The 21,854-nt window shown below is 35.4% G+C and overlaps 1 protein-coding gene across 3 annotated transcripts in view; it reads left to right on the top strand.

The window, feature by feature from the left end:
* LOC138325660 (neurocalcin homolog) overlaps positions 1-21,854 on the top strand; it is a 62,836-nt gene that overhangs the window by 18,902 nt on the left and 22,080 nt on the right. For 2 of the 3 annotated variants that reach the window (XM_069271472.1, XM_069271466.1), the window contains exon 2: positions 6,224-6,269. The exons of the other annotated variant lie outside the window; for it this stretch is intronic. The gene's annotated coding sequence lies outside the window, so the exon portion shown is untranslated. The remainder of the gene's footprint in view (positions 1-6,223; positions 6,270-21,854) is intronic. 3 annotated transcript variants of the gene reach the window in all.

Raw genomic sequence — 21,854 nt, 5'->3', positions numbered from 1 at the left:
ATATATAATACAAATAGTCATTATAACCTCTAATGATTTGTTGTAAAACAATATGTGTCATGTATTGTGTAAGATGTATGGATGGAAACGTTTTGTCTAGTAATCAGTTTTAAGATGAAGTGAGATAATAGAAGAACAAACAACCAAAAAGATCACATTGATCTGTCTAACACCTTACCTACTGTACTAAGGCCTGCATAGGTTACACTGACCAGTTCCGTGGCCTGATAATTATAATATATGCATTTTGTAAGTTCTTTTGGTAAAGAAGCTATATGTACACGTATAGCTGTATTGATTTGATTCAAATGTGTTTGGTCAAGTTTAACTTTGAAATAAAAGGGATGATGAACACTTTTTGTGTTCATAAATGTCAGAAATGTTGTGCGAGAGAACCAAATGATATATTTGTTTTGGATGACACACTTTTATGACCATACATTGTATTTCTGATTATAGAAATATGGTAAAGACATACTGTGCTTAGATTGATGCTTATATTTCCTAGTCACACGTGATCACTAATTGATGGTCAGACAGGCAGACATTTTGTCAATACCCAAGTGATGCAGGCATGTGATCTAAAAGCTTTCAACATGAATGGATGTTCTTGAGCTTGCAGTTTCTAACTTGATATAAGAGCATCAGACAGGTTGAGCATTGTAACAGGCTGGTGATCAGGCCTAACACTAATGATAATCATATGTTACATGGGGAGTACAGCACAAACCTGAAAGGTCAGGTCTAGACACCAGTCATGTAGCACAAATCCTTGTCTACACAATCTGTATCAACTGGGGTGGGAGTAGGTAGAAAGGGGGTTTACATTTCTGGTCTAATAAAGAAGAGTGATTATCTACCTGAGGCATCTAATAAAGAAGAGGGGTTATCTACCTGAGGTGATCAAATAAAGAAGAGGGATTATCTACCTGAGGTGATCAAATAAAGAAGAGGGATTATCTACCTGAGGTGATCAAATAAAGATGAGGGATTATCTACCAGAGGTGATCAAATAAAGAAGAGGGATTATCTACCTGAGGTGATCAAATAAAGAAGAGGGATTATCTACCTGAGGTGATCAAATAAAGAAGAGGGATTATCTACCAGAGGTGATCAAATAAAGAAGAGGGATTATCTACCTGAGGAGTCAAATAAAGAAGAGGGATTTTCTACCATAGGGGTCAAATAAATAAAAATATGGCAAAATCAAAGGTTTGCAGGAATTAGATTATTATTTTGTTGAGGTTATGAGGGTATAATGATAATAAAGCATATGTAAATTATGTAACCCTGGCAAAATGATACTATAGTCATAACGTTCTGAATGAGTTTAAACCAAATTTGGTCAGAAACATCCTTGTGGGAAGGGAAACAGTATTTGTATAAATGTTAGCATTGATTCCCCTGGGGCAGAAAGAAGAGGGATTTTTTACCTGAGGTGATCAAATAAAGAAGAGGGATTTTGTACCCAAGGGGTCAAATAAAGGAGAGGGATTTTCTACTTGAGGAGGTCAAATAAAGATGAGGGATTTTCTACCATAGGGGTCAAATAAAGAAGAGGGATTTTGTACCCAAGAGGTCAAATAAAGAAGAGGGATTTTCTACCTGAGGGGGTCAAATCAAGAAGAGGGATTTTCTACCATAGGGGTCAAATAAAGAAGAGGGATTTTCGACTTGAGGAGGTCAAATAAAGAAGAGGGATTTTCTACCATAGGGGTCAAATAAAGAAGAGGGATTTTCTACCTGAGGCGTCAAATAAAGAAGAGGGATTATCTACCTGAGGTGATCAAATAAAGAAGAGGGATTATCTACCTGAGGTGATCAAATAAAGAAGAGGGATTTTCGACTTGAGGTCAAATAAAGAAGAGGGATTTTCTACCATAGGAGTCAAATAAAGAAGAGGGATTTTCTACCATAGGGGTCAAATAAAGAAGAGGGATTTTCTACCTGAGGGGGTCAAATCAAGAAGAGGGATTTTGTACCCAAGGGGTCAAATAAAGAAAAGGGATTTGCTATCCGAGGGATCTTAAAAAGAAGAGTGATTTTTTACTTGAGGAGGTCAAATAAAGAAGAGTGATTTTCTACTTGAGGAGGTCAAATAAAGAAGAGGGATTTTGTACCCAAGGGGTCAAATAAAGAAGAGGGATTTTCTTCCTGAGGGTTCAAATAAAGAAGAGGGATTTTCTATCCGAGGGATCTTAAAAAGAAGAGTGATTTTCTTCCTGATGCGTCAAATAAATTAGCAAAGGGATATTAATATTCCACCTGAGGGGTAGAAAATATGGCAAAATCAAAGGTTTGCAGGGATTAGATTATTATTTGTTGAGGTTATGAGGGTATAATGATAATAAAGCATATGTAAATTATGTAACCCTGGCAAAATGATACTATAGTCATAACGTTCTGAATGAGTTTAAACCAAATTTGGTCAGAAACATCCTTGTGGGAAGGGAAACAGTATTTGTATAAATGTTAGCATTGATTCCCCTAGGGCAGAAAGAAGAGGGATTTTTTACCTGAGGTGATCAAATAAAGAAGAGGGATTTTGTACCCAAGGGGTCAAATAAAGGAGAGGGATTTTCTACTTGAGGAGGTCAAATAAAGATGAGAGATTTTCTACCATAGGGGTCAAATAAAGAAGAGGGATTTTGTACCCAAGAGGTCAAATAAAGAAGAGGGATTTTCTACCTGAGGGGGTCAAATCAAGAAGAGGGATTTTCTACCATAGGGGTCAAATAAAGAAGAGGGATTTTCGACTTGAGGAGGTCAAATAAAGAAGAGGGATTTTCTACCATAGGAGTCAAATAAAGAGAGGGATTTTCTACCATAGGGGTCAAATAAAGAAGAGGGATTTTCTACCTGAGGCGTCAAATAAAGAAGAGGGATTATCTACCTGAGGTGATCAAATAAAGAAGAGGGATTATCTACCTGAGGTGATCAAATAAAGAAGAGGGATTTTTTACTTGAGGAGGTCAAATAAAGAAGAGGGATTTTCTACCATAGGGGTCAAATAAAGAAGAGGGATTTTCTACTGAGGGGGTCAAATCAAGAAGAGGATTTTTACCAAGGGGTCAAATAAAGAATAGGGATTTGCTATCCGAGGATCTTAAAAAGAAGAGTGATTTTTTACTTGAGGAGGTCAAATAAAGAAGAGTGATTTTCTACTTGAGGAGGTCAAATAAAGAAGAGGGATTTTGTACCCAAGGGGTCAAATAAAGAAGAGGGATTTTCTTCCTGAGGGTTCAAATAAAGAAGAGGGATTTTCTATCCGAGGGATCTTAAAAAGAAGAGTGATTTTCTTCCTGATGCGTCAAATAAATTAGCAAAGGGATATTAATATTCCACCTGAGGGGTAAAAAATATGGCAAAATCAAAGGTTTGCAGGGATTAGATTATTATTTTGTTGAGGTTATGAGGGTATAATGATAATAAAGCATATGTAAATTATGTAACCCTGGCAAAATGATACTATAGTCATAACGTTCTGAATGAGTTTAAACCAAATGTGGTCAGAAACATCCTTGTGGGAAGGGAAACAGTATTTGCATAAATGTTAGCATTGATTCCCCTGGTGCAGACAGGTAGATTCCCATGGGGAAATAGAACAAATTCTTATTTGAAATCATTGAGTAAATATGAATACACTAGCTACAATCTGTATACTCATATTTATTACATTGCTGGTTTAACATGGCAGATAAACAATGACGGCCCTCTAAACCCTTCTTTTTGTCTTTTTAATTAGGGATGTAGTAATAATTCAAGTCACATGCCCTAGGCATATATAGAGCTCTGAAATTCACTTACCTAAACTTAATTTCTGTTGGCCTTCCAAAGAATGTGCAGTAATGAATAACAAATACAGAACATTGTTCTAAAGACTGCAAGTGATTTCATATCTAATTATATATGTGTGTACAATGATATTTTAGATCAATACAGTTCTAATCAACTTAAATACATTAGGCTTAAATATTGATATTGAGGAAATATTTATTTGATAGCTCCTTATTGATTTCTCGCGTGTAGCCAAAATCGGTGGGAGACTGTGCTAATGTGGATTTGATTTTGAGATTTCCAATCACCTTGGGCTTAAACACTGTACAGATTGACGTTATGGCAACGGCCAATCGGTGCTTTGGTCACTTCACACAACTGTGAGTGTGGTACAGAAATTGAGTTATATCATCACATTACACACATATCTCTAGTGATTTTCATATGACCAAGTCACTTTTTGTCAGTTTTTCCATAGTTGTCTTGCCTTACTTGCTCTTTTTTCCCTATGAATGAAATGGCCTGCAAGACTTTTGATGATACAAATAAGAACAAGCAAATTTTACTCAAGTATCTTCGAGCAATGCATTGGCTTTAATATAACTATCAAGATGTAAGATACAACTTGAGGTCCAGATTCAGCCATCAGCTGTACTCTGATTATTTATCCAGGTGCCTGAATCAAGCTCACTGACACCAACTCTTATTAGAGATTTCTCTGTAAGGTCCTGACATAGATTGTATGATGTCACCAAGTTTATGAGAGACAATTATCAAGAGATAATTATCTGGTGATACTGACTGCTGACTTTGATTACGTTATATTGGCAGGCCCCAGTTCAATCTTCGGAAGCACTAGATTAAGGTAGTTTTGAATACATTCCTTAAAATTGCCAGAATAATTATTGCTATATTGGTCATTGATTTTCTTGTTGGTGAATGACGTTGGTTTTAAAAGATTGACCATCTTATTGGCAACATAGTGATATGATACTAGAATTGTCATCATGGTGATGAAATATTTAAAAGGAAAAAATACTACTACCAACACAGAAATTGGACAGACTTTTGTATGGTGTAAAAGAGAATATATATGTGGTATACAGTATATATCTGATGCATATGTTCTACAGTCAAGAGCAAGAGTTCCACTATTGCAAGGAGACACAACACAAATATACTGCAGCCTCCCAAAACAACAGACATGAATTCACACATGCAATATACATTGCATCCAGGGGATGCTATCCAGCTTATCCCTAGTGATGAAGAGATGTTAACCTAATCAATCAAACCAAACCAAACAGTTTGCTAGACTTGACATCAGCTTCCAAATTTATATTGTTATATAAGAGCCATCATTCTTCTATCACCAGCACACCCCTGGGAAGTAACTGTATAGGAATGTTTTACAGGTCTTGGCACTTTGACACCATGTATGGCCTAGCGTACACCTCACCCAGACAAATTTTATTTACAATTCGGTCATGATATTTGAAATCTGTCATCCATCAGTATATTGAATTTTATTGACTGTATCTATTCATAGTTATAATAGCTAATTATATAATTATGTCCAAACATCTGTGACAGCCACAATCTGATATTGATCTTTTTGTCTGTAAAATCAGCTGTAACATATTGTAGTGCTAATTAATGTGATAATATCAAAAGTGTTTTTTTTTTCTATTGGAGCACATGACCTTTTCTCTGTGATCTCTGCTAATGGTTTCCAAAGAAATCTTTTTGTTAATATATTTTTGTCTATGCGTTATCAGATTTGATTCATCATTCAATGATTTAATTCTTTCATATATTGTCAGAAATGTTGGAGTCATGCATTCAATATAACAATGTGTTTGAAATGTTCAGCGATGGTGTGATAATGTGCAAATTCTGGGATGGGTATATGTCACGTAAGCTCACAGTTCTACTTTACTGACAAATTTCCCCCTGAATTGATTTGTCTGCAGTTTGAAGCATTTTACACTATTGATATACTGCACCTCTTTTTCAGTGACTTTCTGAAGTGATATATAAAAATAGGTGAATGTTCCTGGTGGGAGATCGTATGATGAAATCTTTGCATGTCAGCATTCATGCAATTTCTTTGATGTGTTCACACGACAGAAAGTAAATAAAACAAAAATTCAGGTCTGGTTGGAAAGGTTCAATGGACACATGCCAATCATTGCCCTGTTGTATTTCAGCACAAAGTTAATATTGTTTGATTATAGCCTGCACTGCAATAATGAAAATCAATCAACATTAACTTACTTTCATACACCTAATCTTTGTGTTCTATGAAAGCATCTTGAAGGAACCAGCCACCTTACGTATGTTGTGTGTGTGGACTTCCGTGTTAATTACCATGTCACAATTTTTAGTCCATGTTGTAGTAATGATTTTGGTTCGGAGCCTCAAAACAGCCATTTTTCTGTTACAGGGAATGGGAAATTGATAATCAACAACAGATGCTAAAGCACCTCATAGTAAGTACAACTGGTTTATATTCTAATATTGTCTGTAACAGATTTATATCCCTGGCTGCTGGAGTTCATCAGCTGATGTTTTAGGTTGTCATTGTATACCTCTAATTCACTAGGATAGGGTCGGTATACACAACTCTATAACCACTGTGTTGTGATCAAGGTTATTACAATAAGGTGATACCAAACTAAGTACCAATAGGTGTCCGTAAGAATAAACAACAGATCCCAGAGGGATCTTGGTGCCCACTAAAGAATGATCTATATATGTCTGACATATGTCAGTGGGATCTTTTCTCTGCTTTTCAAACTTCAACTACCAAAATCCAAGATGGTGGCTGGTCGACCATTTTGTCAACCAATTGCTCCCAAAATGAAATATGCACAACTAAGGTCCTAGGGGAACCTACATATAGAATTAAAGGAAGATCCCTTCCGTACTTTCTGAGAAATAGTGGTAACAAACTTCAACTATTAAATCTAAGATAGAGGCCAGTCGACCATATATGCACAATATGCACAACTAGGGCCCTAGGGGAATCTACAGATAAAATTTGAAAAAGATCCCTTTAGTGTTCTGAGAAATAGCGGTAAGACGAATTGCAAACAGACGGATGAAAGGCGATTTGAATAGCCCATCTGATGATGGTGGGCTAAAAAAAGATTAGTATAGGAGTCGGTGAAACCAAGTACCATTAGGTATCCGTGATAATATGAAAAAAGACTAGTATTGGAGTCGCTGAATCCAAGTACCATAGGAATCCGTAATAATAATTTAAAAAAAGACTAGTTTGGGAGTTGCAGAATTATATTATGTGATGTAAACTGGGACACCAAGTTATTTTATCACAGATTATATTTTACACTCACATTGGGGCCTGAATGAGCTATTTTTGTTATGTACTGTGACACATTATGTTAATCAGTGTTAGATTTATCCGTGTATTTCATAATACCAGGGGCACTGGAACCACAGTCATATAACGAGCTATGAAAGTGGGACATTGAATGTAACTCAAATGTGTGCGGTCACCAATGTTTGTTTTCATTGATAATGTACGTAGCATGATGCTGCAATTTGGGTCACAGCAATTAGACCATGATGTACATGTAACTATATGATAACTGGGATACTGAAATAGGAGGTTAGACAAATTAACCACATTGACGCTTTCACCTTCCCTTGGAATAGCAATATGTTCATTGATCATAAACTGTAAATCTGTCATGCTTTTAGAAATTGGCGTAATGATGTTTTCAGAAATGATGCTTCTGCCCATTATTTCTGATTTATTCAGTTAAAAAGTATCAAAGCTTTGGTGTGCAATGTTGTCGTATGGCACGTGTGTGTCTGGAATGTTAAGACTGAAACAGATGTCTTCAGGCCATTTGGTGCAGGCATTAGCAAAATCAAAATAGTAAGAGGTCCTTGTGTTTTAGAAAAAATCTTTAATCAGGGCTGTTTTATGGAAATTGGTAACAAAAGTAGGCCAAGGGCAAATATTGTCAATAAGCTTAGTAACAAGGCACACAAAGTACATGTAATTAGACATTAATATCCTGTAGACTTTGATATTTCTGCTATGGTCTGGGTTATATTGCTCTGAAACTGCTGCTTGACATGTGGCCCAGTCATCGAATGGTTCTGCACATTACCTCAGTACATAAAACCCATCATCTGCTTCATGGCACAATCAGCAGGTATGGAGCGTAGAACAAGATTGTTAATGTTCTGTCACCAGCGGGAGAAGTTCAAGAAAGAATCGGCCTTTGATCACAAACGAGATAATAAAGACCATTCAAGATTCCTGCTATAAGTTTCAAATTTTCTGACTTTGTAAGTTTTCGTGTGTAATTATGCTTGAATTTGTAATAGGCCCTCTGGGTAAAATTGAAACCCTAGATTTTGTTGAGTTCTGTCTGGAGCACTTACTCCCCAAGTCACTGTCTATCAGTTGATGAATGTTCGAAACATTTGTTCATGCATTCATTCAGCAATTCATGCATAAAACTGCAGACATTATTCAGTTTGAGATGTAATTTCCAGACATTGATAAAAGATAGTGATAACACTTTGGTGCATTCTTACATATTTCATAGATTATTTCAGTGAAAGTTCCTCTTGATTCATTCAGTTAGAATCATTTTTCTTTCTTATTTGTTCAATTTCAAGATGGTTTTTCTTCATTTCTCCATCCACTTTGAGGTCATTGTTTCTCATATCCATTTAGTATGAAACCAGTTTTATGCCAATTCATCAAGTTTAACTCCAGTTTTTCTGTCTTTTCTAATTCAATGGAGTATTGAGTTAGAATTTCTGTTGCTGCCCTCCAGTTTGAAGAAATTTTATGTTTACTTTTACATTCATCAAATTTGAAGCCCAGTTGATTTTCCTTCACTTCTGTCTAGTTGGAGGTCTCACAAAGTTTTGAATAATTAATGAAATTTTGTAAGCTTTGATCTGATTGGTTTCTGAATGCTTAAGTATTATCAGATTCACTGCAAAATTGTCTTGCAATTAACTTTTAATCTGAGACATAAAATGGTTTAAAGATTATATCGCTCAGCAAATTTATGAATCTTTAATAGGCTAACGAATATCTAGCCAATCATATGTGATTGAAAAATACTGGAGACCACCTTAGTTGTCATAATATACTATATTCATGTCTGACCAATTCATACCGCCTTAGTTGTCATGGTAACAATGATATTACCAAGGTAACAGCCATTTATTATGATAACAATGTTTGCTCAAGAAGACTTATAATCTTGGTTACCATGTTTTTCTCATGATGATCACATAAGTTGTCAAGATAACCATACCTTACATGAAGATTACCACCTTGGTTGTCATGACAAGTTGACAACTATGTCTTACCCAAGATGATAACATTGTCTTGCCCGATGAGGCCACCTTAGTTGTCATGACAACATTGTCTTAACCAAGGAGGACACCAAGGTTGCCAGTTTCCTTTTATTAGTGCATCATTGTAAATTCACAGTTGAAGTGTCACCTGCAAAAAGCAGGCAACATATATATGCTTTCAAGTATCACTAAGTTACTGTGAAAAAGTTTTTACACATGTTTTTTTGAGAGATTTATCTTCAGATTACAAAAATGCTACTTAATTACAATTACTGGAAATTTTATTTCGTTTTTATATAATTTCTCAAGTTCTCTTGAAATAACCATTCTTTCCATTAGTACCTGCTGTGTTTTGGCTATTTTTGAGCAGGATTCTTCATTGATGCATTTCTTGTGTGTCGAAATCAAATTGGATTGGATTTTCTGTAAGATGTCCATACCTCTGTGGAATTATTAGATGAACTGTTTAAAAGACATTTGTTTTGATAATTTGAGATCACCACCACAAATGAAATCCACATTGTACTGACCAAATTCTGCTTCATTGTTTTACTTGATTCTTTGTTATAGCTGGTACAAATTTTAATGCTCTATTGCCACAGCCCTTCAAATTAAATGAGACTATTCAGGGCCATTTAAACATTTGTTAAAAATTTTGTTACCATTTTAAAAAGAAATTTTACATACACTTAGGATCTTGTTTGATTTAGAGCTTTTATTGACAGGCATAGTCTGTATCTAACATCAGACAGTTAATTATGTTGAAGGTAATAAAATAGTCATGTTTGAACAAAAAAGACAGGTGGGAGAGGTGGGATGCTGGGGGTGAAATTATCCTTACCTTGGAAATTGTATACAACATTATGCAATTTTCAAATGAGACCATGTTTTAATAGTTATTTCAAGAATTGTTTGGAAAGGGGAAAATTAAGATTGTAAATTAATAGTTAACAATAGGTTTGTACAGAAAATATGTTTGTATCATTGGAGACATAATATTGACTTGATGACTGTTTACTGTAGGAGTTATGTCATTGTTTAAACCTTAGATATGACCATCTTCAAGTGTTGCCGATTCTGGTATTGTGTCTTTAACAATTTCAGAACTACAAAAGAAGACTTTTTTTAGCCCACCATCATCAGATTCAATCGCCTTTCGTCCGTGGTCCGTCGTCCGTCCGTCCGTCCTTCCGTCGTCCGTCCTTCCGTCCGTCCGTCCTTCCGTCCGTCCGTCCGTCCGTCGTTAACAAATATTTCTCAGGTACTGAAGGATCTTTCTCAAATTTCATATGTAGGTTCCCCTAGGACCCTAGTTGTGCATATTGCATTTTGCGACCGATCGGTCAACAAGATGGCCGACCTTGGATTTTGAGGATTTCATCTTTTAACTTGTGGAATTTGTCAAAAAAAAAGATTGCTATCAATGTGTTAATAGACATATGTGTAACAAACACCTTGCCCATTGGTGTAAAACCATCAGGATAAACCTGAATTGTTAAGACCACTCTTGTCTATCATAGTGATCCTCGTGACTTTGTAACACAGTTTTATATTTAGATCTAAAGAATAAGCAGATTTGATCCAAAAAAAATTATAATGCTTTCAAAATGTGTTTTAAACTTTCAAGAAATGTTTTACAATCATTCCTGTAACAAATTCATTTTGTTCTTATTTTCCAATCAAATGTACATATTTATTACATAATTATACTAATAACACAGTAATTAACTGTAATTAATGCTACCCCACTGAGCTGGATCATTGTTTTAGGTGTAGAATTAGATGGTTAATTAGATAATTTCTTTACTTCATACCACTGACTTTTTCATCCGTGACTCAAAATGTCTGTTGAATCGGAGTATTAAAGCACTCTCCTAAACGATGAACTGTATTAACTTAATACGAGAAGGGGGTTACATATGGGGATAGTGAAAAGAGATGTAATTTGAATAGACAGAAAGTGGAGCCAATTTCTAATTGACATATAAACTTATTTTAGTCTCTTATTGAGTTGCAGAACTTATTTCTAGTTTCATATGCTAGACCTTTTGGAATGAATGTTTTTGAACATAGAAGAAGAGTGCATGTATATTACAGCATAGAACTGCTTTCAGTTGGCAATTATGAGAGGATGAATGTAAACTGGACAACAAAATATTGAACTTGTCTTGTCTAGTTGGCATTCATCCTTTTGCAACTGCCAAATTTTTGCAGTTCAATGTTTATATTTAAATTTGATAACAACTTTATGACAATACTTAAGGAAGTATGTAACAGCCATCTCAACAGCTATCACCCTTGATCACTGGCACTACAAATATGATGTCACTATGATAATGATGTCAAAATAAGTGATGAACTGAACAATGCCAGCTGCATTTGTGAAGGTATAATTGGGTTCCAGGGTAGCAATGAAAATCTAAATACATTTAATCATTGAGATCCAATGTACCTATAGATGGTAGCTATATAGATTTGGTGTCCAACGTGTGCCAGCTAGTGATATTGGTTGTACTTGGTGAGGTCTCATCAGCTGTTGAGATCACAGACAAGACATATGATGGAACAGGTTGTAAAGCTGGCGGAGTACCATATCTATCAGAGTCCACTTTAGCGCTGGTTTTATTGGCTGTGATATCGGTGTGTCCTATATCGTGTGGAAGTGATCCTATTGTCTGCTGCACCTTGTGTACCATCCCATTTATTACTGTAGACAAGAGTTGTGTACCTACTCCAGGTATCATGTCAAACATATCATGGAGATCTATAAACTTTCATTTCCACCAATTTTATTGAAAATTTTCGTTGTATGTATGCTTCTTGATTTTCATTTACCACTACTGATAGAATTTAGAATTTAGACATTTTCTCCAACCATGGATATATGACTTGTGTCTTGAGGTTTATAGACATTATGAAAATAGACAAAAAAATTTGTCATAAAAATCAATTTCACCTAAGTTAAAATGATTGATTCAACTTCATGTGTTACTTGTTTTTCTTTTGCAACTGACTTGGAGATTGTATCAACATTTGATTTCTGTGATTAATAATGTTTCATTAATCTGAATGATTATCTCACTTTTTGTTTTATCCATATTGTTAAGTGCTGTGTTCTTTGGCCAATAACGAAAGGTTCTAATGTTCTTATCATAGCATGGCCAGCTGCACCGTCCATCATTTCTTCACCTTTATCTCATAGAAAGTAATAAGAAAAGATTTCATTGATCACTCATCAATCATAAAGGAGTGTTCTTGGTTGGAAAGGTGAATACAGAAAACAATAGGGAGAAACGATTGGGTATCAACAATGCAGGATTGGCTGTCTGTCTGTCATTGTCCTAAATAGATCTTCTCACACCTTCACCAGACAGGGAAAGTACTGAAAGTATATGTCTCCCTTGAAATCAGGCTAGGTATATGGGTGTTCAGATCATGTTATTTTGGTGATATTTTGTGAGACAACAGGTGGAGAAAGTTTTTGGTCTTGAGCCTGTCTAACAGTTCGTTGATTCCTCAAACATGTCATCATTGTTCATTGACCTAATGCCACCAATATCTAAATACAGCTTTAGAAATCTCTGTTCATATTTCAACACAAAATTAGTTTATTGCATTTTTGTAAACTCGATACAGCAGTTGTTTGGTAACCAACATTTTCAGTCTGCACATTTATAGTGACATGAACTTTTCAGCAGAGGTAAATGAACCAAAACTTGCCACATAAACCGATATATATATATTGTATCAACATCTGAAGTGTCTGGTTACCGAACTTCAGACGGACATCCTGCTGTCATGTAGATTTAATGGGATTTTTGTATAAGGCAGAAAATCTAAGTTAAGATAAAGTGCCATATAGATTTTGTACCTGAGTATGGGTATATGTCGTTTCAGAGATGTATTGATGGCAATGAACCAATGTACTGGTCAATATTGCAGGTCAAGAGAATGACCATATAAAAACATATTGAAGACCCAGTATAGCTACATATGTCGTTTTGTCTGTTGGTATCTGTCAAGCCCCACGTCTTAAACCTTTCATCATCATTAGAAGTTTTACCAGTAGGATCAACTTAGAAGAGAAGATTCTGAGATAATTAACCAAACCAATTGTTGTTTTTCTGCCAAATTCTTCTGAGATTGTGATGACCACTGATTATCTTTCCAGTCTCATCCTTGACCTTTTAGGAATTGATAATTTTGAAATTGTTTTGTTTGGGTCAAAGGCCAAGGTCACCTACAAAGATTGGACAATGTTGATCCTATCCAATGATATAAATTAGGATATATACTACCTATGTTGTGTAAATTGTTTATTATATATAAATTGTTTAATATATAATAAACTTGAAGAAAAATCCTTACAGATGATTATTATTGATATCATAGTATTCCAATACTCTCTTTCTGTTTTTAGGTCACCTGAGACGAAGTCTCAAGTGACCTATTCTAATCGCCTTTTGTCCGTCGTCGTCTGTCGTCCGTCGTATGTCCGTAAACAATTTACATTTTCGACTTCTTCTCCAAAACTGCTGAAGCAATTTCAATGGAATTTTGCACAAACATTCTAAGGCATAAGGCCTATCAAAATTGTGAATTATATGGTCCCCTCCCCCCAGGGGGCTGCGGGAGGGGCCAAAAGGGGTAAAATTGAGTAAAATTTCAAAAATCTTCTTCTCTAATCACAGATGTGGTAGAATCAAATACTCTTCATAGATAGAAAGGTCTTAAGGTCCTTTACAAAAATTGTGAATTATATGGCCCTGGGGTCTCTAGTTTCCCCCTGGGGAGGGGGTTAAGTTTACTATAGTTTATATAGGGAAAACACATTTTTGAGCATTATTTGGTCATTTGTAATAGGAAATGAGTCAAATGTTGTCAGAATTGTCAGTATGAGATGGCCATTAAATCCTATTAACAAATTTTCTATGACTGACCCCCAGGGGCCTTAGGGGCGGGGTCAAAAGGGGTTAAATAGGCTAAAACTTCAAAAATCTTCTTCTGAAATTCTGGAAATGGTAGAATCAAATTCTTTTCATAGATAGAAAGGTCTTAAGGTCCTTTACAAAAATTGTGAATTATATGACCCTGGGGTATCATGTTTCCCCCTGGCCTGGGGAGGGGGTAAAGTTTACTATAGTTTATATAGGGAAAACACATTTATGAGCATTTTTTGCTCAATTTTCATTGGAAACGAGTCAAACTTGGTTAGAATTATTAGCCTGAGGTAGCATTTTAACATCATATCCATATTGGTTCAGGCCGACCCTCTGGGGGCAGAGGGGCGGGGCCAAAAAAGGTCAAATAGGCTAAAACTTCAAAAATATTCTTCTAAAATTCTGGAAATGGTAGAATCAAATACACTTTATAGATGAAAAGGTCTTAAAGTTTGTTTTATAAAAATTGTAAATTATATGACCCTGGGGTCTCATGTTTCCCCTTGGGAAGGGGGTCAAGTTTACTATACCGGTATATGTCTTTAATTTGTTTCATTATTTGTTTCATTATATATTCTAACTCGGGTGACCGTTAAGGCCCATGGGCCTCTTGTAATATATATATAAATTAAACAATTTACATAGCATAGCAAGTACATATCCTAATTAACATCATTGGACAGGATCATTAATTCCAACCTTTGTATTTATATATATATATATAAATGTTCCAAATTACAAATTACACATGGTTATCTTATTTGATTCGCAATAATCCATCTGTAGTACAAAATGTTATATCTAATTAATTTCTTCTTTGGTTCAAAATTTCTATCAGAATTACCAAAGCATCACCTGTCGTTCCCTGTTGTGAATTTTGACCATAATGAATAAAGTTTTCTGTGGAGGAGTTCTAAACAAATTGTTTTATGCTTTATAGATTCCAGTGTGCTTCTTATGGAGACACCAAGAATATAAGCTGATGAGCAGGAGACACTAAGAATATCAGCTGATCAGCAGTGAATTGATTTAGTCTACCACAGATCACAGCAGTATTTCTGTTTTGAAATGTGATTCTTTTCGTGAACTCTCTTTTCAATAAGGACATTTGAAAAAGACATTTATAAAATGATGGTGTTATTTATCATTATAGTAGACAAGTGATCATGAAGCTTCACAATAATGTGTATAGTTGATATATTGGGGCTATCTGTCAAAAGGTAGAGCAGCACTTTAACTTAGTGGACATACTCCTTGACAGGTATTTATGAAGTCTGACATGTTTACTTTGGATAAGTCTGTGACATTAAATATAATACTGGCTATAGTTTTAGTTAGGACTGGAAATTTCCAATCTGTTGGTAAAGCACGTAGGTAATTTGTTAGTGATTATCACTTCCACACAAACAATCAGACAGTATTATCATCTATTGTCAGTTCTGAATACTTAATGAACCTGTTGTCAGAAGTCAACTATATGCTAAGTTTATTTATTTCAAGGTATTACCTAATACTGTTAAATATATTGGAAGTTAACATGCATTTGACATTTCAGCACAAAATGCTATGAAATAAAGGTTTAATCAAAGGTCTAACATGATGCTTTATTCACTATAGTAAAAAATTTGTCCTTGACATTGCTGTGAATTAAAGAGCTGAAATTAGTCACATTCTTGAATTTAATCAATATACAAACTTACTTACTTCCCTTACTGGGAAGGTCTGAGTGTATACAACACAAAATGTATCAATATCATATTCCATTACTCTCTTTCTGTTGTACAAATACCATATTCCAATACTCTCTTTCTGTTGTACAAGTATCGTATTCCAATACTCTCTTTCTGTTGTACAAATACCATATTCCAATACTCTCTTTCTGTTGTACAAATACCATATTCCAATACTCTCTTTCTGTTGTACAAATACCATATTCCAATACTCTCTTTCTGTTGTACAAATACCAAATTCCAATACTCTCTTTCTGTTGTACAAATACCAAATTCCAATACTCTCTTTCTGTTGTACAAATACCAAATTCCAATACTCTCTTTCTGTTGTACAAATACCTTATTCCAATACCCTTGCATTACAATCTCTGTGGAATTACTTGGCGATCATCAAAGATGTATTGTAGCTGTAAGCTTAAGGTCAAGAAAGGTGAAAACAAAAATAAGTGTGGTTATTATCTTGTAATGGAAGGCGATCGATGCAAAGTCATGATGTTATATCTGCTGTAGGCATTTCACAATAGATTATGATGTTTTGATGGAAATAAGATGCTGATTTTTATTGTAAAGGAACATCTTTGTGGCTGTATACAATCAGGGAGCCTCATGTTAACTGTTGGTATAACAGGCCTTAGGCTAGTGTAATATCAACCAGTCAACAGTACATATATAAACCTAAGAAATGGTGCTTGATTTATTGTTTGCATTACAATCGTGGGTTGATGGATTATCAGCAGTAAAATTTGGTCATTACTTGTGTGGTGATAATGGTACATAATGATGATCTATCATCGTGCTGAACATAGCCCAGAACAACCATCCACACACAACTTCTCTACTTCCTGTGGTGTTTTGGGAGGTGGAAATAATATAGCAGTCATGCATCAAAATTAGAAGACAAAAGATTAGCTCTCATGCAGAATGTATTGGTAAATTATATTTTTAGTGGAATAGAGATTGGTTTGATATGGAGTAAATCACAAGTTATTTCACATTTCAATAGTGATTGATGATACTTCAGTCGAGCTGCAGACCATGGAATTATCCTTGCATGGTTTTTATCCAATAATTTCGGCTCCATCACAGACGAGCTGACTCTAGGTTAATGATATCAATGTCTAGGCAGTAGCTCCTGCTCTTAATTGTAGAATTGTAAGTCTATACACAGACAGAAATGTCACAGGACCCTTAAGGAAAGGCAAATTCAGATTAAAAAATATCTAAACAATGGCAAAATTGAAGTTCTATAAAAGCATTGCTGAATAAATTTTGTCTGAATTTAGAGTGTAATTTATAAAAACCCCGTAATATCATTGTCAATATTTGCTAGGTATTTGAAGAAATGTTGATGATTTCATTCTGTTATGTAAATACTGTATATTCCCTATGAAGAGAGATACAATGAATGGTCAAATGATGAAGATATGTTTCAACGATGTGAGTTGACAAATTTGGGAGCCGTGGTTTACAACTTGGATTGTTGGTACTACAAAAATATCAAAACCTCCAATCTGAAGTACAGAAGCCCTCGGAGCTTACTGATGGACAAGTGTTATACAAATCGGACTTCATTTACATTGTTCTAGAAATATTTCAACTTCAGATTACCATAGCAATCATAGAACTATCCAATCGTCTTCATCAGTTGTAATTCAAAGTTCATTTCTCAAAACCCTGTATAATAAATCGCTAAAAATTTTCAAGAAATTTAAAATCATATTTCCTTATAAAATAAATCTATTAAAATAAACGGCTTCCCCTCTTTATCAGGGGTATGCCAAGATTTAAGAGTCATCCTATTGTTTAGTCTTTATTTCATGAAAATTTTGAGCAAACAAAGCTGGAGGTATGGACCAAGAAGCCTTGCTGATTTGAATGTAAACATGTATATAACTTTAATCTTTAGCAGGACAAAAATTTCTAAACATTATATATATATACTTAACAGATACTGTCACAGAATAAATCCGCCTTGACTGGACATTGTGTATTGAATGATTAGGGACATTACCACCAACAGATAGGAAATAGATTTAACAATGCCTTGATCCCACAACGGCAGCTAACTCTGTAATATGCAAAGACATGATGCCATAAGAATTATAGGCACTGACATAGATATTTGAAATGATATACTATGTAGTTAATGTTGTAGTTTACTTGTTGTGGCGTTAGTATATATTCTATTGGGTCTTGTCCATTGTCATTAGATGATGTGAATTGCCATTCAGCTGATTGACTACATGGAGTCACGACCACAATCCCCTCTCCTCTACAACCAGTTGATTGGAGAAAAACTGTTGTCAGAGGCAAGGTTAATATTGATGACACATTGAGTCGGATGTGAAGACGGCTTTCTGTTTCCAATGATGCTGATTCTAGTCTGTGGTGAATTAGATTTGGGATACAATTACCTTGGCCGCCATGATTCTATAGATTAGTAGGTGTGGCCCTGATGGCTTGCTTGACTTTTACTGGTCAGGAAAAGCACTCACCTTGAGACAGTTCCTGTCCTCATTACCTATAACCCGTTATTGACTCCTTCATATCATAATATTATATACTATAACACTGGAAGCTCTGAAACGTAGACAGGCAATTCCTTTACACTGTATGGGGTTTCTATGTGTATTATGGGGATAAATTTTTCTCTCCAAAGAAGTTTTAGTTCTTGCAAACTCAAGATTTACATATGGACTTGAGGTAAAAAAAAGGTAGGAGAAGAAAAGTAAATTGTGGGTCTATCAGTGATGTTATGTAACCAAATTATGTAAGATATATTACATTATAAAGTTATGTTAATCAATAGCATTGATATTGATTAGCAATGTCAATATTACATACATATTGAATACGGGGGAAAATCACTGGCTACCGATTTATTTATGAACCTAAAGCTACTTTATAACATTATTGTACACCCAATGTATCAAAAACCATTATCCAGAGGTGAAAACACTCCACAAGAACAATAATTGGTGATGTCTCATTCCAAATTTTGAAAGTTTTCAAAATTTTCAATCACACATGGGACAAACTTGGCTGGAGAAGGAAAAAGAAACCCGGATACAAACGAATACAAACAAAGTAAAAATGACCTTCCTTAGCACTATCAAGTGTAGTGTATGTAACTGTAGCGCTAGCTTTATAGGGATTAATCTATTCTGTTGTTCTAAAATCAAAATCATGATTTATTAGCTCACCTGGTCCGAAGGACGAAGGTGAGCTTATGCCATACCGTGGCGTCCGGCGTTCGGCGTCCGTCCGTCCGTCCGTCAACAATCGACTTCTTCTCAATAACCGCAGGTCGGATTTCAACAAAATTTGACTGGTAGCATCCTTATTGGCTACTAACTGAAAATTGTACAAATGATGGGGCTGACCCCCCAGGGGCCTGAGGGGCGGGGCCAAAAGGGGTCAATTTGGCTATTTCCATTTAAACGACTTCTTCTCTGCAACTAAGCATGGGATAGCACCCAAAATGCAATTGTAGCATCCTTATAGGGTGAGGATTCAAAATTGTACAAATGATGGGGCTGACCCCCTGGGGGCCTTAAGGGCGGGGCCAAAAGGAGTCAATTTGGCTATTTCCATTTAAACGACTTCTCTGAAACTAAGCATGGAATAGCATCCATAATGAAATTGTAGTATCCTTATAGGGTGGGGATTCAAAATTGTACAAATGATGGGGCTGACCCCCTGGGGGCCTGAGGGGCGGGGCCAAAAGGGGTCGATTTGGCTATTTCCATTTAAACGACTTCTTCTCTGAAACTAAGCATGGAATAGCATCCATAATGCAATTGTAGCATCCTTATAGTGTGGGGATTTAAAATTGTACAAATGATGGGGCTGATCCCTTGGGGGCCTGAGGGGCGGGGTCAAAAGGGGTCAATTTGGCTATTTCCATATAAACGACTTCTTCTCTAAAACTAAGCATGAAAAAGCATCCATAATGCAATTGTAGCATCTTTATAGGGTGGGTATTCAAAATTGTACAAATGATGGGGCTGACCCCCTGGGGGCCTGAGGGGCGGGGTCAAAGCGGTCAATTTGGCTATTTCCATATAAATGACTTCTTCTCTGCAACTAAGCATGTGATATATAAATAAAGCACCCATAATGCAATGGTAGCATCCTTATAGGGTGAGGATTCAAAATTGTGCAAATGATAGGGCTGACCCCCTGGGGGCCTGAGGGGTGGGGTCAAAAGTGGTCAATATGACTATTTCCATATAAACAACTTTTTCTCTGCAACTAAACATGACATTCGCTCATAATGCAATGGTATCATCCTTATAGGATGAGGATTCAAAATTGTACAAATGATAGGACTTACCCCCTCATGGGCTGAGGTGCGGGGTATAAAGGGATTAATTTGGCTATTTCCATTTAAACGACTTCTTCTCTGCAACTAAGCATGGGAGAGCAGTCATAATGCAATGGTAGCATCCTTATAGGGTGGGGATTCAAAATAGTACAAATGATGGGACTGATCCCCCCGGGGGCTGAGGGGCGGGGTCGAAAGGGAGCAATTTTTGCTGTTATCATATGAACGACTTCTTCTCTGCAACTCAGCATGGAAGAGCACTCATAATGCAATAGTAACATCCTTATAGGATGGGGATTTAAAATTAAACGGTATGGCAAAGTATAGGGCTGACTCCCTGGGGCCTTTGACGCAGGGCCAAAAAGGTCATTTAGGCTACTATTTTCATATAAATTACTTCCTCTCTGAACCTTTGCATTGGATAGCATATTTGTATGGTATCTATAGCATCATTATATGGTTGTGTTCACCAAAATTAAACAAATTTTGGAGTCAATTTTACTAATTTTTCTAATTGTAAGAGTCTTTGTGATAATTACAAAAAAACAAAAACAAAACCAGGTGAGCGATACAGGCCCTCTGGGCCTCTTGTTGTAATTATGAATGATGATATTTTACATGGCCATGATGAAATAATCTGAAAGCTTACCAATACAGCTGTTATTTTATTTCATAGTTTAAAATCGTGACAAGTATCGGTAAGTTTTATGGTATAGCCTAATTGCTGAAGGTGTCAACACCCTGGTTATGTGATGTTATTTTAGCTTAAATCTTTATTTTATAACTAGTGGTACATTAGCGTGGATTTGTCAATGTCTACACTTAACAAACTGATGTTGAAGTTTGATGTGTTTGTTCTCGACTCCATTCCTACAGTCAGTATGGCTATAGAAGGAAATCCTCCAGTTATAATACCTTATATATCATTAACAGTGTAGAAATCTGTGATTTATGATCTAATCTTGTGAGGGTAATAAAAGAGAGATTTATGGCACGAATCTGGGGTAACACTTGCTATCAGAGCAAATCTGTCAATTTTATATAAGTTTCTATAAATTCACTGTCATTGGAGATCCAGAAATGTTATTTGAAATAAAAAATTTTTTATTGGGTGATGTGTTTAGAATTCCCTACAGAGTACAAGGATATGCATAGGAAAGAACCTTAAGGATTTGGATGTTTATAGAATTTTCACAAATACTTCATCTTTAATGTGGAAACTTATACATATACCATTAATACTCTATATGGAAGTGAAGGTTTTCCTTATTTAATTTGTCTATTTGAAATAGAATTTTGTGTTATAAAATTTGTCTTGTCAAATTAAAAGATATATATTATTCAGTTCTGGATTCTGTTTAGTCCTTTGGGTTTAATGCATGAATGCAATTTGTCAATGTCAGTTCAAGTCAATGAATATTTGGCACATAACAGCAAGAAAAAAAAACTTTAAAAATTTTGAAAGCGATTGTGTAATATAAGACCATTCGGATAAATTGGACCAAATATTACACTGATTAAACTAATGTACACCTATAAATAATTTAATTAGTTGAATCATTCTTTACACATATTTCGCCAGTATTTATTTCTAATTGATTTGTGAAGGTAATTTTAAACATGAAAAATAATTTGTTGGCTGTTTGTGAAAAGGTAATAATTGGTGTCTGGCATTGAAATTTATGAGGTAAGAACTTCATGCAGAGTTTTTCTAGAGACTCT

Source organism: Argopecten irradians, chromosome 6, assembly GCF_041381155.1.
Source record: "Argopecten irradians isolate NY chromosome 6, Ai_NY, whole genome shotgun sequence".
In the NCBI taxonomy this organism is placed as follows: domain Eukaryota; kingdom Metazoa; phylum Mollusca; class Bivalvia; order Pectinida; family Pectinidae; genus Argopecten; species Argopecten irradians.
Note: the sequence above shows the minus strand (reverse complement) of the source record. Positions and strands in the feature narration are given on the sequence as shown.